Raw genomic sequence first — 14152 nt, forward strand, 5'->3', positions numbered from 1 at the left:
CTACTATACACTGAGGACACCTCCAGTAACTCATCAGCGTTATCAGGTACAGAGTGTTCTAAGACTTTTGAGTTCTGCCACAGGATCCAAGGAATCTAACCATGGCCTCTTTAGGATATTATAGGACGAGTTATGATCTCTCATGATACGGGGACCACCTGTCAGAAATGCTCTGTGTCTTCTGGAAAATTGCATGGAGAGGAGGGAGAGTGGGGTGGGATCGTGGAGAGTAGGCTGGTGGAGGTTGTCATTCTGGCACTTGTCACTTCTTTTCCCTGCTCTTGCAGGTTTGGTCTGTGTCCCTGTCCATGTTGTATGCCCTAAGATCCTGCCATCTGACCAAAGGCCAAGGTTAGAGCAAGGACCTGGTACTTGTCCATTCCCTTTATTTGATTAAAGCCCCCATAATGAAAGCAGCACCTGTGTCTGTCTTGTTTATCATTATGGCTGCCTCCTGAGATACAGTTTTAGGAAATGTTTGTGAAAGAAATAGAAGGGAGAAAGGAAGAGAAGAAAGAAGAAAACGATGAAGGAAGAGGGGAAGGAAGGAAGGCAGGAAGGAAGGAAGGGAAGATAGATCGAAGGAAGGAAAGAAGAGAGAAAGGAAGAGGAAAAGGAAGGAAAAAGGGGATAATATAGCAAATACTTGTGCTGAGCTTTATTCCCTATCCAACTGTGATTTCTAACTTTGTGCCCTGTTGATATGATACTATCTTTATCATATAGCTGGCACTTTCTCGTGGTTGGAGATCCCTCCTAGCCACTGCCTGCCATGGTCTAACCCTGTTAGGGCCTCTCCATTCAGACTTACAGAGCGAGGCTCCTTCTCTCGCTTTTCCCAGTTCAAACTCCCAAGAGATAGACAATCACAGGGGCTCAATTTATTTTTTCTATTGCTGAATTCTGCTATCTCACAGGTTATTAGTTGTTATGGCTTGACTAACTGTATGCCAGATGCTCACTCTTAGGCCAATCAGCTGTGATAAAATGTACTAGGCAATTTTCAGGAAATTTACTTTATAAATATTTTCCAGAGAAAAATGCAAATCTTCCAAGATGAGCCCATTTAATGGCATACCACTTTTTTTTTTTTTAAGCAGTAGCTCATTACCATACTGGCCAATATATTAAACAAAGACATACTTCTGAGACCAAAAGCATCTTATTAAAATGACAGGGAAAGCCAATAAAACGCATCATCCATATAGCTTAGGAGACTAGGCCTGACTCATTCCAAGAAAACTGCCCCAAGGGGAGTGCCTATAAAATCCTTCTGTGTTCCTCCCCTTTCCACTCCACATGATGTCCATGTCAGTGAATTATTTTCACACAATTAAAGCACCCATATAGGAAATATTTACAAATGTAAATGTGCTCACTCCCATCTGAAGACACCCCTTATTTGCTTCCTTATTTCCCAGAGTGCAATTCACATCACTTCCCTTGCTCCAGCCATTGGCACTGTGGAGAGAAGCAGGCACGAAATAAATTGTCACTTCCAAAGACATCACTGTCCTTTGCTTGAATAATAAAAAGGCCTAATGTGTTGGGACACAAGAGAAAGAGAATTTTTTCGAATTTTTAGATGTTGAGATATGTGATTAAGTGGAGACTCTGTGGCAATTGAGGGATCAGCAAAGCCGAAACAGCCATGTTTATGGTCCTCTTATAATGATACCAGAGTCTGTACTCAGCATACCGCTGCTTTCAACTCTCCAAGCCTCCCATAAGCTTACAAATGATCTTTCGTTTATTTTAAATCAATCAAGTATCCCTAGAGGAATTTTCCAGAAACCCAAATATAATTACATAAACACACAGGCTTCCTAACTATGCATGTGTTATTCCAACAGAAAAATAGAAGTGCAATACAGAAGGAGTGAAGGTTTATAAAATGCATTTTAATGTCTTGTGAATAAGAGCTGGATACAGATACCTTAGCCAAAAATATAAAAATACAAAAGGAATAAGTACAGACGATATGATTAGACCCTTACTGTGGTTGGAATTATCCCCAAAGTCTCCTCTCCTCATTTAAATGAAGTTTACTCTGTTTCATAGTCTTCTTTGCAGTAACATACTTAGTCAAATCCTGGAAAATTGCTAACTTCATCAGCAGTAGGCAATGCGAGGGCCCGAGGATATAGCTGGTCTTTTATTTATTCATTAGATCTATATAACATCTATTTTCCAAAGAGCTCCAGGCCCTGTAGAGAATGTTTAACTGATGTTAGATCAGAGTTTCGTGGAAATGAGAACAGAGCTGTGTCTAAGGAGAAGCGGCAGCAGAGGAGGAAGAAGGAAGTGTAAGAGGAAATGGAGATATGTATGGCGGGGAAAAGACACAAGAAGTCTTTAAAATGCCAAAATAAAAATGCAGCGTCCCCAGTGCTGGCTCTCTCTAGTTAGTCCAGTTAGCGATATGATGACAGATGTTCCATTTTTATGAAGGAGAACTCTTGAATCTCTTTCTTAGGATTACACACACAGGGCAAGCTTCCAGCAGGGTCATTTTCAGCAGAGGTGTTAAATTCACAAGCTATATGCTGGTAAAATTTAATATTCAAATCCAGTAATATTTATGTTAACACATTTTAGTATGTCTAATGAAGTTCCCTCCCACTTCTCCTGGGTCTGATGTGCCTTAAGTTTTTCATATTGCATGCCATTTGGAAAATATTGAAAATCAGAAAGAAGAATGGATAGAACGTGGCAGCATTGATATTTATCAGACTGTAATAGTATGTAGTTAACTGGAAACTCTGCTGTGACATGCCCCCCACTCTTCCATGGCCACACAGAGGTGGGAGGCTCCTGGAGTGAGAGTTCTTGGCACATAATTGTTGTTGGACTCCTTCTATGACACGTAATCTCTACACAGCTCATTGAATAGTGGATCCAGCCAGGTTCATGCCAATTTCAACACTAGCAGTAAACAGAAGGTAAGGGAGTGGGTTATGACGAGATTATGGGAAATAGGTGGTTTCAGATTTTTTTCATTTTATGGGAAAAACAGGAGACTGAATAGTTCACACTTTTTACACCCCTATGGGTATGAAACATGACTTGTTAAGACACTGATGATCACTTGCTTTAAAAATTAAGCGCTAACCTTCCCACAAATTACATGTAAATAATTAAGTCTAGTGCTGATGAAGAGGAATTAGAAGGCATAGAGCCCAGAATTTTTACTTTAACACTGAGACACTTGAGAGTGGAAGATAAAACAGATGGGAGGCTCCCTAGTCCCAGACAAGTAACTCTTCCAGAACCACCTTGTGGACTCATGGAGACACAGCTGCTTTCCTCCAGGACCAGCCTTTGGGGTCAATTTAGTTTAGAACAATTCAGTTTTTGTTGGAATGCTATGTTGTACTTGGAGCAGAGGTATGTCCCCGGCTCACCTTGTGTGGAATCCCGTGAGTGGTGTCCCGTTATAATAAAAATATGTTTTCATATTTTCTGTACATATTTTTTTAAATTTTTTTTTCAACATTTATTTATTTTTGGGACAGAGAGAGACAGAGCATGAACGGGGGAGGGGCAGAGAGAGAGGGAGACACAGAATCGGAAACAGGCTCCAGGCTCTGAGCCATCAGCCCAGAGCCTGACGCGGGGCTCGAACTCACGGACCGCGAGATCGTGACCTGGCTGAAGTCGGACGCTTAACCGACTGCGCCACCCAGGCGCCCCTGTACATATTTTTTAAAGTTTATTTATTTTGAGAGAAACAGAAGACAGGGCGAGTGGGGGAGGGGCAGAGACAGAGAATTCCAAGCAGGTTCCTCACTGCCAGAGCAGACTCTGATGTGGGGCCTGAACTCATGAACCGTGAGATCTTGACCTGAGCTGAAACCAAGAGTCAGGTGCTTCGCAGACTGAGCCACCCAGGGGCCCCTCTATACATATTTTTGCAGCTTCAAACCGGCTCTTTCATCAAAACACTGTAAGAAACCACTGAAATAAGACTCTTTGCCAGCCATGAGGATTTTTTCCTGCCAATGAGTGAAAAAATTTGAATGACAAATTTTTGTTCCCATTCTTTTAGAAAACAATTTATCTTCAGTAGCTCTCTGGAGAAAATGCACATTTTACTTCAAATATCAGTAAATGAACTCCAAATCAGGAGAATTAATTAGTAATGGCTTATTTGTTGTCATTTAATAAACATGTTTCCAATTTATTATCTTGGTTAGCGTTGATGGCAAGTGGAACACAAGTTTATTATCAAGGTTAGCGTTGATGGCAAGTGGAACACAGGTAACTGAAAGTGGGAAAATTTAGCTCTTGCTTATTCTTTCAAGGAGAACTTTGTGGCGCCTGGGTGGCTCAGTCAGTTGGGCGTCTGACTTCGGCCCAGGTTATGATCTTACGGTTTGTGGGTTGGAGCCCCACATCGGGCTCTGCGCTGACAGCTCAGAGCCTGGAGCCTGCTTTGGATTCTGTGTCTCCCTCTCTCTCTCCCCCTTCCCTACTCACACTCTGTCTCTCTCTGTCTCTCAAAAATAAATAAACATTGAAAAAAACTTTTTTTAATTAAAAAAAAAAAAGAGAGAGAACTTAGTACAGTTCTTCTAACTCAGAGTTCATTAGAAGGCCGGATTGGGCTGGTAGTGGCAGCCCTATTACCTAAAGGCTGACATTGAGGCTCTCTGTCCTAGGTGTTTGAATCTTGAGGACATGGCAGAAGGAGAAGAGGAAGGGCCAGTGGGACTTGCTCCAGCAAAGGCCCTGTGGCCACCTGCCCCTTCCCTAGTAATAATGTGTCTGGGCTCACCACTTTTCGAAGTTGCCTTGGAGCCTCTATCATGAGCCTGCACCTTCTCTAGGTTATGGTTCCCGAGTACGCTTTCTCTTGCCTAAGATAAGAAAGAGGTCCAGGGTTGTTCTGCCGCTTAAAACTGAGAAAACTCTAATCAGAAGCTTGTGAAATGGTTACCTGATGCTTTGTTGGTTTCCAAATAATAAGATGTCTGAAAGAGGGGTACTTTTCTTTCGTCGGTTCCCTAACGTGCTTCTCAGGGGCATGTTTTACCTGGGGTTGTGAGAGTCAGAAGAAAAGAGGAGCTTGTTTATTTACTGCCCAGCGTGCCTCTGGAGAGTGGTCCGTGAAGGAGAGAAGAAAACTTTGGGCGTCCTTTGCCTTACCAGCCATCCCTCTTCTTGGTGATTCCGGGCAAGCCTGCCGCTTTCAGTCCAAACTACTCAGGGTACTATAGCAAATGATCAATAATTGAAGAGTTCAAAACTTACTTCTTGTTTTTAAATATAATTTGCTGTCAAGTTGGCTAACATACAGTGTATACAGCGTGCTCTTGATTTCGGGGGTAGATTCCCATGATTCATCGCTTACGTACAACAGCCAGTGCTCATCCCAGCAAGTGCCCTCCTCAATGCCCATCACCCGTTGACCCCTCTCCCGCACCCTCCCCCCGATCAACCCTCGGTAAAACTTCTCAAAGGCACACACTCAGCAACGTCCAAATCCAGGTTGTGATGGATAGGTTTAAAACTAAGGAATGGAGGTTCCTGATGCCCATCAAATTTTTAAAAGGGAGAAAGAAGTGACAAAATGGCAGGACTTAAATATAAGTGTGATGCTTCTCTATTTCTTGACAGTTAAAATGGTATCACTTTACATTCTTGTGATGTGTGGGGAAAAATACCATAATGTCAAATTATATAAGAAATATTTAAATCTAGTAAAATGGTTGGTGTGTCTCTGGAGGATTTCAAGACATTTTACACACTTGTTTTAAAAAAGCAATCCGGAGAGTGTTTTCAGATCTCGCAGTGATGCAAGTGTTTCAACAGGTAATGGATTCTATTTTTAATTTTGAAAGCTTTTATTTTTCCCTGTGGTTTCTTTTTTAATATGTTGGTGGATACTTTTTTCTTACCCAGATTTCCTCCTGGACTTTACTGTCTCTTTGAGCTGAGTCAAATTCAAAGGTGAACACTATTTTCATATTCCTGGGTTGTTCTTCCTTGCCTCTTACCTGCAGTTGATCTCAGCAGAGGCTTAATTCGCCATTTAGAAGTCAACATGCTAAGATTTCTAATTAATGGTGCCCTGCCTATCAAGTTAATGTCCTTGCAAATTATCTCCTTCTAGAGATTATTACAATTTGCAAATGCACATCCATTATATATTACATAGGGAGCTTAGCAGACACTGATTTTAAATATACTGCAGAGGTGTGTTTTACCACAAGACGGTAAGCTTCCTAAGTCAGAACGTAAGCTGAAAGATGTGTGCCATCAAAATTACCATCTTGATAAGCCCTTAAATGGCACTGCATTAGAGCTCAACATGCTGTTGTCCGTCACTCTTGCACAGCCATTAAGATCACCGCCCCCCCCCTTTTTTTTGAACACTAGGTCCTTGGCATTTAGGGGACATGTATAATAAAAAAAAATAGTTTTAAGCTCTAGAATCACATTCAGCATGGCAAGGTACCTGCACTGTGAGGTAAGCCTGGAAATAGTAGATTCCCATCAGATCCCAAGCTCAATCCAAGGCGGACACTGATGGAGTACGGCTTACATTTCCTGCATTATTTACATTGTCCTCTCTCTGTCATCTCCCTTCTACTCACTCTACCTTTCCTTCTCCTTGTCAGGCCTATACAAATGGATTTAAGAAAGTTATATGGGCATAGAATATGATACCACAGTAATATCCTTTTAAGCACCAATATACTGATAGTTTCATGGCCTAATTTTCACCCTTAGATGTTTCTATTTTTTATATTTGTATTGTTTCTTTCTTTAATAAAATCCATACTCTAAATTCAAATTTCCTGTCAAGAGCCTACATGTCAACGTTTCAAAAGAAAACAAAGAACTTTACTTGAAATAATCTGGGATGACACCTAGTAGATTGGCCAAGATTTGAGTTCTGGTGGGTATTCACTCATGAGAACCCCACAGTTACTTGAGAAAATGATTTTCGAGACTAGTAAGTCACCTGTATCTGGAAGTGTTTCCTTCTTTTTTTTTTTTTTTTTTTTTTTTTTTTTTTTCCCAGACATCAGCAAGACCCTGACATTCTTGTAGGTCCTCAGAAAACATCTGTTGGATGAAGAAGAAGGTGAGGGAGGGGCACTGGGTGGCTCAGTCAGTTAAGCGTCTGACTTCAGCTCAGGTCATCACCTCTTGGTTTGTGAGTTCCAGCCCCATATCGGCTCTCTGCTGTCAGCGTGAAGCCTGCTTCAGATTCTCTGTCTCCTTCTCTCTCTGTCCCTTCCCTACTCATGCTCTCTCTTTCAAAAATAAATAAACATTAAAAAAAAAAAAAAGAGAGAGGGGAATGGGAGGGAAAGAAGAGGTGATAAAGAAAGAAGAAAGGAGAGGGAGTGAAGAAGAGAGGAAGGAAAGAAGGGAAGACAGGAGGGAAAGGGAGAAGGAGAGGAGGGAAAATAATTAACAGACTGGAAGAGCATGAGTTTTAGAGCTGGCCCCCCATCTTTGGAACTCGATGACTTAGGCAAGTTGCATTTCCTGTTCCATTAATTCCCAGTGTCCTAGGCTCAGTGCGTAGACGATAGTAAAATGTCTGGCACACAGAGATTCAGTAAATAGAAGCTGAGTCTGGGCTGCTGGGCATTTATTACTGGGCCACAGTTTTAAAACATCACATAACTGCTATATTCATGAAGAGTAAATATAAAAATGCTTATGTCTGGAGACTAAAGAGCTGGCCAGTAAACAGGGGCATTGCTCTGAACCGTCTGCCCGCAAAGACCATCACAAAGCAGGCAAAATTCTGAAAGACCTTCCAGAGACTCTGCTCTCACAGGCCAAAAGCACGTAATCAGAAAAACACTGTTGTAATAAGAACTGGAGGCCTGCTGAATCATTACTGGTAACGGCTGCCACTTCCGGCTGTGTGCCATGCCTTTAGTACATGCACTAGTCAGCCTCACATCACTCGGTTCTGGAAGTGTTCCTAGTCTCATTTTTCACAGAACGGAGTGGAATTCAGAGAAGTCCAGTAACTTTCCTAAGATCACACAGGTCCTTAGGTGCCTGGGTTCAGGTTCCGTCTCACTTCTCCTGACTGTTCCACACCTAGGCTTTGGTCTCCCACACCTCCTCATGCTTGTTATTCCAAGTCGGCCGATTAACTTGACAGAAAATGGCCAGAGTCATGAGACTCTCTCTGTTGGAGTAAGAACACTAGTAAAAAAAGGTTGAGTGTAGATATAGATATTGAAAGAGAGAGATCATTAGAATACAAAGTAAATTCATTACCACATGTCCTTGGGTGTGGGGTGGGAGGGATGATTTGTGTTTTAAACAGTATGAAGTCCTGACAACTAATAGTAAAAGGCCCTGCACACACGGGTCCTGGAATATGTATTGTATTGTGTGCCAGGCACTGTTCTCAACACTCTTATAGACAGTAATTCATTTCATCCTTATTTATAGGGACTCTTTGGGGCACTTAATGAAGACCAGAGGAGTCATAACCTATGCTGTTACTATACAGATTACTTTTTTAAAGTTTGCGGGTGATGGGCCCGTGAGTAAGAGACGGAGTTGGCATCCAGACGAAAGCAGTCTGGGTCCAATGGTTTTGTTCTCACCAACGTCACGGGTTGGTCTGATGTTTGTTTATCCCACGCTAGGTTTGCCTGGAAGGAGTGGTAGGGGGATGGGAGAGCACGGTGCAGGCAGGACAGCTTAGAGCACGAGCCAGGAATTACTGACAATGCAAAGACAGGAGTCAGAAAATCTGAAACCTGCCCTCCTCCCTTCTCTAAGCCTTGGTTCCATCATTGGCAGAGTATGGCTGATAACACTCAGATACACCACTTCAGGGAGGATGATCGTGCAAATTCAAAACGTGGTAAGAAACACAAAATCTGATGGTGAAAGCACAGATGCCCAAATCAGACTGCCTAGGTTTGAGTCCAGCTCTACAATTTCATAGCTGTGTTACTTGGCTTAAGTTACTTAACTTCTCTGTGCCTCGGTTTCTTTATCTGTAAAATGAAGGTAATAATAGTACCTGCCCCATAAAGTCGTTGTAGCATTATTCACTTAGTGACCGGGAAATAGGAAGCACACGGCAAGATGGCTTATCATTATCATGCATGGTGATGGTTTTATATATTTAGGAATGGGGCATAATCATTATTTCATCTATAACTTAAACTTAGATGAATAATGTAGGCGGTCCCTATTGTTACTCGAAGCTGTGTTGTTCCTTCCAAAAACACTCCTGAATTTGAGAGAACTGAGAGAAATAGGATGAGGAAACATGTAGTATGTGAAAGGCTTGCAAAGGAAGGGTCTTTCTTCTGCTCTGTGACTTGTTGCCTGAAAGAAAACACCTTCAGGAATATACTTTGCTGGTTGCTTTCTAGTCTTTTGAAAGCCAAATGTACATCGTGTCCAGTTTATATTAACATGTCTGCAGTGTTCATCTTGGTACAATGAAGTGACGGCAGCCTCTGGGCCTCCAAATGTACTGAGCTATTAGGAAGTCATTAGTGTAAGAGCAGTAGAGCATTATGGGGAAAGGGGAAGTGGGAGCGGGGCGGAGAAGAAGGCTATATAATCATTCCTTCTTTATTTAGAAAACAGCACCCCAAATTTCTTCAATAAATCAGCCCTTCCCCACTCACAGTCAATATTACTTACCACTTCCTCCTTGACCAAGGGGCAGGATTGACCTGGGCTGGCTAGTAAGTATGTTCTATCCCCCTGGTGACAGACATGGCTTCAAGGGAAGGCACTTGAGCCAGCTTTTAGCCTCTCGAGAATCAGCGCTGGGACATTTGTTGACAGAATTAGCCAAGAGAAGTTCTTATTTCTGCTGAGGTCACTAGTTGGATGAAATAGAGATTGGAGAGACTGGCAGGCATCATGCCACTGTTTTATGGACAACTTTACCAAAAATGGAGCCAGGCAAGAAGGAGGTGGAAGTCGGAGACAGAAAAAGTGAGATGGCATGAGATGCACCCCTGTATCAAACCATACCTGAGCCAGACCTACCTCCAGACTTCTCAGTTACAGGATCAGTAAATTCTTTCCTCCCCACCTGCCCCCTCTTTTCCTGCCTCTATTTCCCTCCCTCTCTCAGTCTGGATGGGGCTCTTGTCACAATGATGTGCATTCCCAATTTCACTTCACATTTGGCCCCATCCTTCTCCAAATTATAGAAAGGTTGCATCTCTCCGTAGGCTCTGCAGCTCTATTCACAAACTAGAAGCATAGGACTTTAGAACGACTGAAAGGCTAGCCGACAGCTCAAACAGAATCTCACTCTCCAGGGGGATCAGTTCTCCAAATTAATAAAACTATCCATGTCTACATTGTGGAACACAAACTCATTTTCCCAGGTTTATAAACCTCCAGATAGATACCCAACTCTATTAAAATACTGATGGCTCTTATGAAGCTGGGCTGAAAAGGGGAAAAACAGATGCCTCCTTATGTAATAAACTCATGTGGTCCTAGTGTCCCATTCATCATACTGGAGGTAGCACAAGGAACATTCAGGGTGTCCGAGAAATAAGGGGAACAGTGAGGGATCCTTTTCAAATCCGTATTCAAACAAAAATAGAAAAACAATAAGGCAAGTCTTCATTGTGTCTTTCTCGCCTTTCAGCGAGAGGATACAAAGCAAATTAGATTTGAAAAATGGTATAATTATCCTACCTTCATTGAGGAGAAAGGAAACTACACATAGCTTCCTAGGAGTCAGTGTCCCGTTGAGTATTTCTAATGAAATAACCATGGTTTTTGGGTAAGATGCCTTATTGCAAGTGGACTTTTATGCAAGCCCAGTGCTATTACTATATAGATAACTTTTAAAGTTCGGGGGTAATTGGCACACAGTTAGAAACTTTTTTTAAAAAGGAAAGGAGAAAGATTTTCCTTGGAAAATGATTGAATTTCGGGTTCCCTCTTTGGCTTCCTATCAGACATTAATTTCACTTGCTCTTCCAGTATATATTTATGGAACATCTCCCGCTTGCCATTCCCAGTTCTGGGTGCTGGAGTACAGCAGAGGCCAGTGCAGTCAAGACCAGTGTCCCCATGAAATTCACTTTCTAGTTGGAGACACATCCAAAACAGGTAAGCCTATATATAGTCGCGAATGGAAGTGTAAGGCAACTGGAGAGAGAGTAAGTGCTTTGATAAATATGGTGTAAAGGCAGCATCATTGGTGGGGGGTGGCATCTTTGGATAGGTGATTTAGTGAGGCCTCAGTGAGGAAGTGAGAGAGGAGAGGGCCAGGCCGAGGAACCACAGGTGTAAGTTTCCAGATTTAGCAAACAAAAATACAGGACACGCCCAGTAAAATTTGAATTCCAGGTAAACAGCAACTGATTTTGTTTTTAATCCTCCTGATAGTGAAAGAGCTTTTTAAATCTAGCAACCGCCCCAAAGCATAAATACTCAGAAGTAAGCCCAGGCTCTGTGTAATCAAGGATTGGAGTTTGGGGGTGGGAGGAAGTGAAGGGATGTGAGGTTGAAAATGGAGGCAATCAAGGTAGAAGGCTAGGGTTTGGGTCCTCAAGTGATGGAAAGCCACTGAGGGGTTTTATGCAATGAGTGGCCTCACACGACTTGCAGTTTTAAGTGATGGCCCAGTGGGCTGCAGGATGAAGATCACGGTGTGGGGGAACGCAGAGGCAGGAGACTGTGGCTCTGGTCCAGCTGTGAGATGGCGGGCTCTCACTTTCATGTGAGAGCAGAAGACCAGAGGGGTGAACTGCCACCATCAGGGTTGCAGTTGCAAGTGCTGGAAAGTGACTGGCTATCTTTAGCACCAAAGAGAGTTGCGGGGGTGGGAGAGGCATGTATGTGAAGGCTGAAGAAACAACTCTGTGGATGCTCAAGAACTGAAGAAACATGGGCAGCAGGAACCAGCCCAGGCCATGCTGTGAAAACGCAGGAGCCAGCCCCATGCCTCGGCCTTTCAAAGCTGCATCCTCTGCCTTGCCACCTCCCTGTGAGTATGTCTGCACTGTTCCTACATCTCCCTATCATTCCCTTAAGATTCTCGGGCCCCGCGGCCCCTGGCTGGCTCAGTTTGTTAATCAGCTGACTTTGGCTCAGGTCACGATCTTGCGGTTCGTGGGTTCAAGCCCCGCGTCGGGCTGTGCTGACAGCTCGGTGCCTGGAGCCTGCTTCGGATTCTGTATCTCCCTCTCTCTCTGTGCCTCCCCTGCTCATGCTCTGTCTCTCTCTGTCTCTCAACAATAAATAAATGTTAAAAAAAAAAAAAAAAAAAAAAAGATTCTCGGGCCCTGGCAGGATCATCTGAATGGCCAGTCCCAGTCACGGGCTCATGCCCAGGCTGCCAGGGACAGGGAGAGGGACTCTGCCTCCTTTGAGTTCTATCATCGGAGGCTGGGGGATCTGCTTCCCACCATGATTTAGACTAATAATTCACTCCAAGTAGGAACGATGCTCAAACTGGGCAGTTCAAAAATGGCCCAAATCCATGGATGTTTTGCTGTTGACGATCAAGAAAATACCAAAACATCATAATTCCTAGAACTGTCTATAATTTATTTAAAAACAAAGATCAGAAAAATTTAGATGAATATTGTTAACAAAGCTAAATTCAGCACTTATGTCCAAAAGTTCCTCCAGTGTGAGTAGAGAAGGGAAAAAACAAGACTTCTTAGTAGCATGGATTTAAAAAAAAAAAAAAAAAAAGGATGGGGATTTTAATGGCTGGTAGGAATACTCTGAGTCAACAGTGAGCTGTGGCTGCCAAAACAGCATAAATCCCCATGGAAATAAAACCAAAGGGGATTAAGAACCTAGGACAGAAAACATATTTAAAGCTCTTGTACAATTCACGATAGATTCAGGTATTTTTCCAGAGTTTATGTTCATGGCTGAAATGAATGATCTTAATGTTATGACCATTACCAAGTCCCCAGTCATTCTGCGATCGTGACACTAAAGAATGAAGTTGAAACCTTGCGAGGATTAACATTTTAGGCAGAAAGATCTGGATGGGGCAAGTGGCTTAACCTAAGTGTTAGGCTAAAAGACGTTGACAGTAGACTCAAACTGATACAGTTATTGTAAGATTTACAAGAGATAATACATGGAAGTTAGTGCCTAGTGCCTAGCACGTGTAAGTGTTCAGTAAATGCCAGTTATCACTTTCCCAAAGAATGTTTCGTAGCCTCCAAGAGTAGCCATTGTGTCTCAGAATGGGACACACATAGGCCAACTGATAGATATTCATGAGTTGAAATATCTGCTTACACTCATCTCGAGGAAAAGGAGACTTGAAAACAAACACATGCACAAAGCAAAGAACCTGCATGAACCAATGCAACGCATTTCTCATCTCAGTAGAGGGTCTTTTTTGCATTGACTCAAAATCCCCATGTCTGTGATTTGAACCACAATGGGCAGAAACTCCACAAGCATTCATACTGAGTGTAGGCACTGTGTGGATGTCCTGCAGTGGCATTGACCATGGCTCTGACTCACGCGTCACGTATTTCCACCCAGACTTCATACCTGACCTTTCCAGCCAGCTACCTACAAATCTAAAACCAAATAATCGTAAATAAAATTTACAATCCTCTCTTACGTGTTCTACTAACACCCCATTTTATGGGGGTGTTAAAGGACAAGGTGGAAAAATGATACTAAAATTTTATGCAACAAGAAATATTTTACAGAGGGGAGCTTCACCCTGTTACATCAAACTAGAATATTGATGGCATAATTTATCGTATTCATTAACTGTCATCTGTATCATTTATATATTCTGCTTGATACTTTATAAAAATATTTCATACCAATCCTTAACATTTTTAAGAGTTGGACAATGCTTGTCTTATTCGTCTCGCATTTCAATTTTTCATAAAAGAGAAAAATTAATCAGTAGGCCAACTGGAGAGGAAGGCAGGAGACAAGTTTTTTGAGCTTGGGAGCGGCGGGAATTCACAGGGAATATAAAAACAATGTGCATTAAATTCTAGGCCAGAGCTCCATAAAGTATATACATTTTCCTGAAAAAAGAAAGGAATTTTAATAAGCCACAAGCAAGGGCATGCTTGACTTGGCTATATTTTCTGTGGCCTATCATGTAAACCATCTTTAATATCGAGTTTCTTTTTATCTCCTACATTCAGCCAGGGCGTATACTCTTCTCTGC

General features: G+C 42.4%; 1 long non-coding RNA gene across 5 annotated transcripts in view; it reads left to right on the top strand.

Annotated features, from left to right (window-relative positions):
- Positions 1 to 14152, top strand: part of LOC121016776 (uncharacterized) — a 148751-nt gene that overhangs the window by 54175 nt on the left and 80424 nt on the right. For 4 of the 5 annotated variants that reach the window (XR_005784454.1, XR_005784456.1, XR_005784457.1 and 1 more), the window contains one exon: positions 11001 to 11091. This is a non-coding gene — a long non-coding RNA (uncharacterized LOC121016776). Of the gene's footprint in view, positions 1 to 2885; positions 2943 to 11000; positions 11092 to 14152 lie in introns of those variants that run through there. The other variant, XR_005784455.1, reaches the window with a different exon arrangement.

Source organism: Herpailurus yagouaroundi, unplaced genomic scaffold (genome assembly GCF_014898765.1).
Source record: "Herpailurus yagouaroundi ecotype Mexico unplaced genomic scaffold, PumYag 213, whole genome shotgun sequence".
NCBI lineage: Eukaryota > Metazoa > Chordata > Mammalia > Carnivora > Felidae > Herpailurus > Herpailurus yagouaroundi.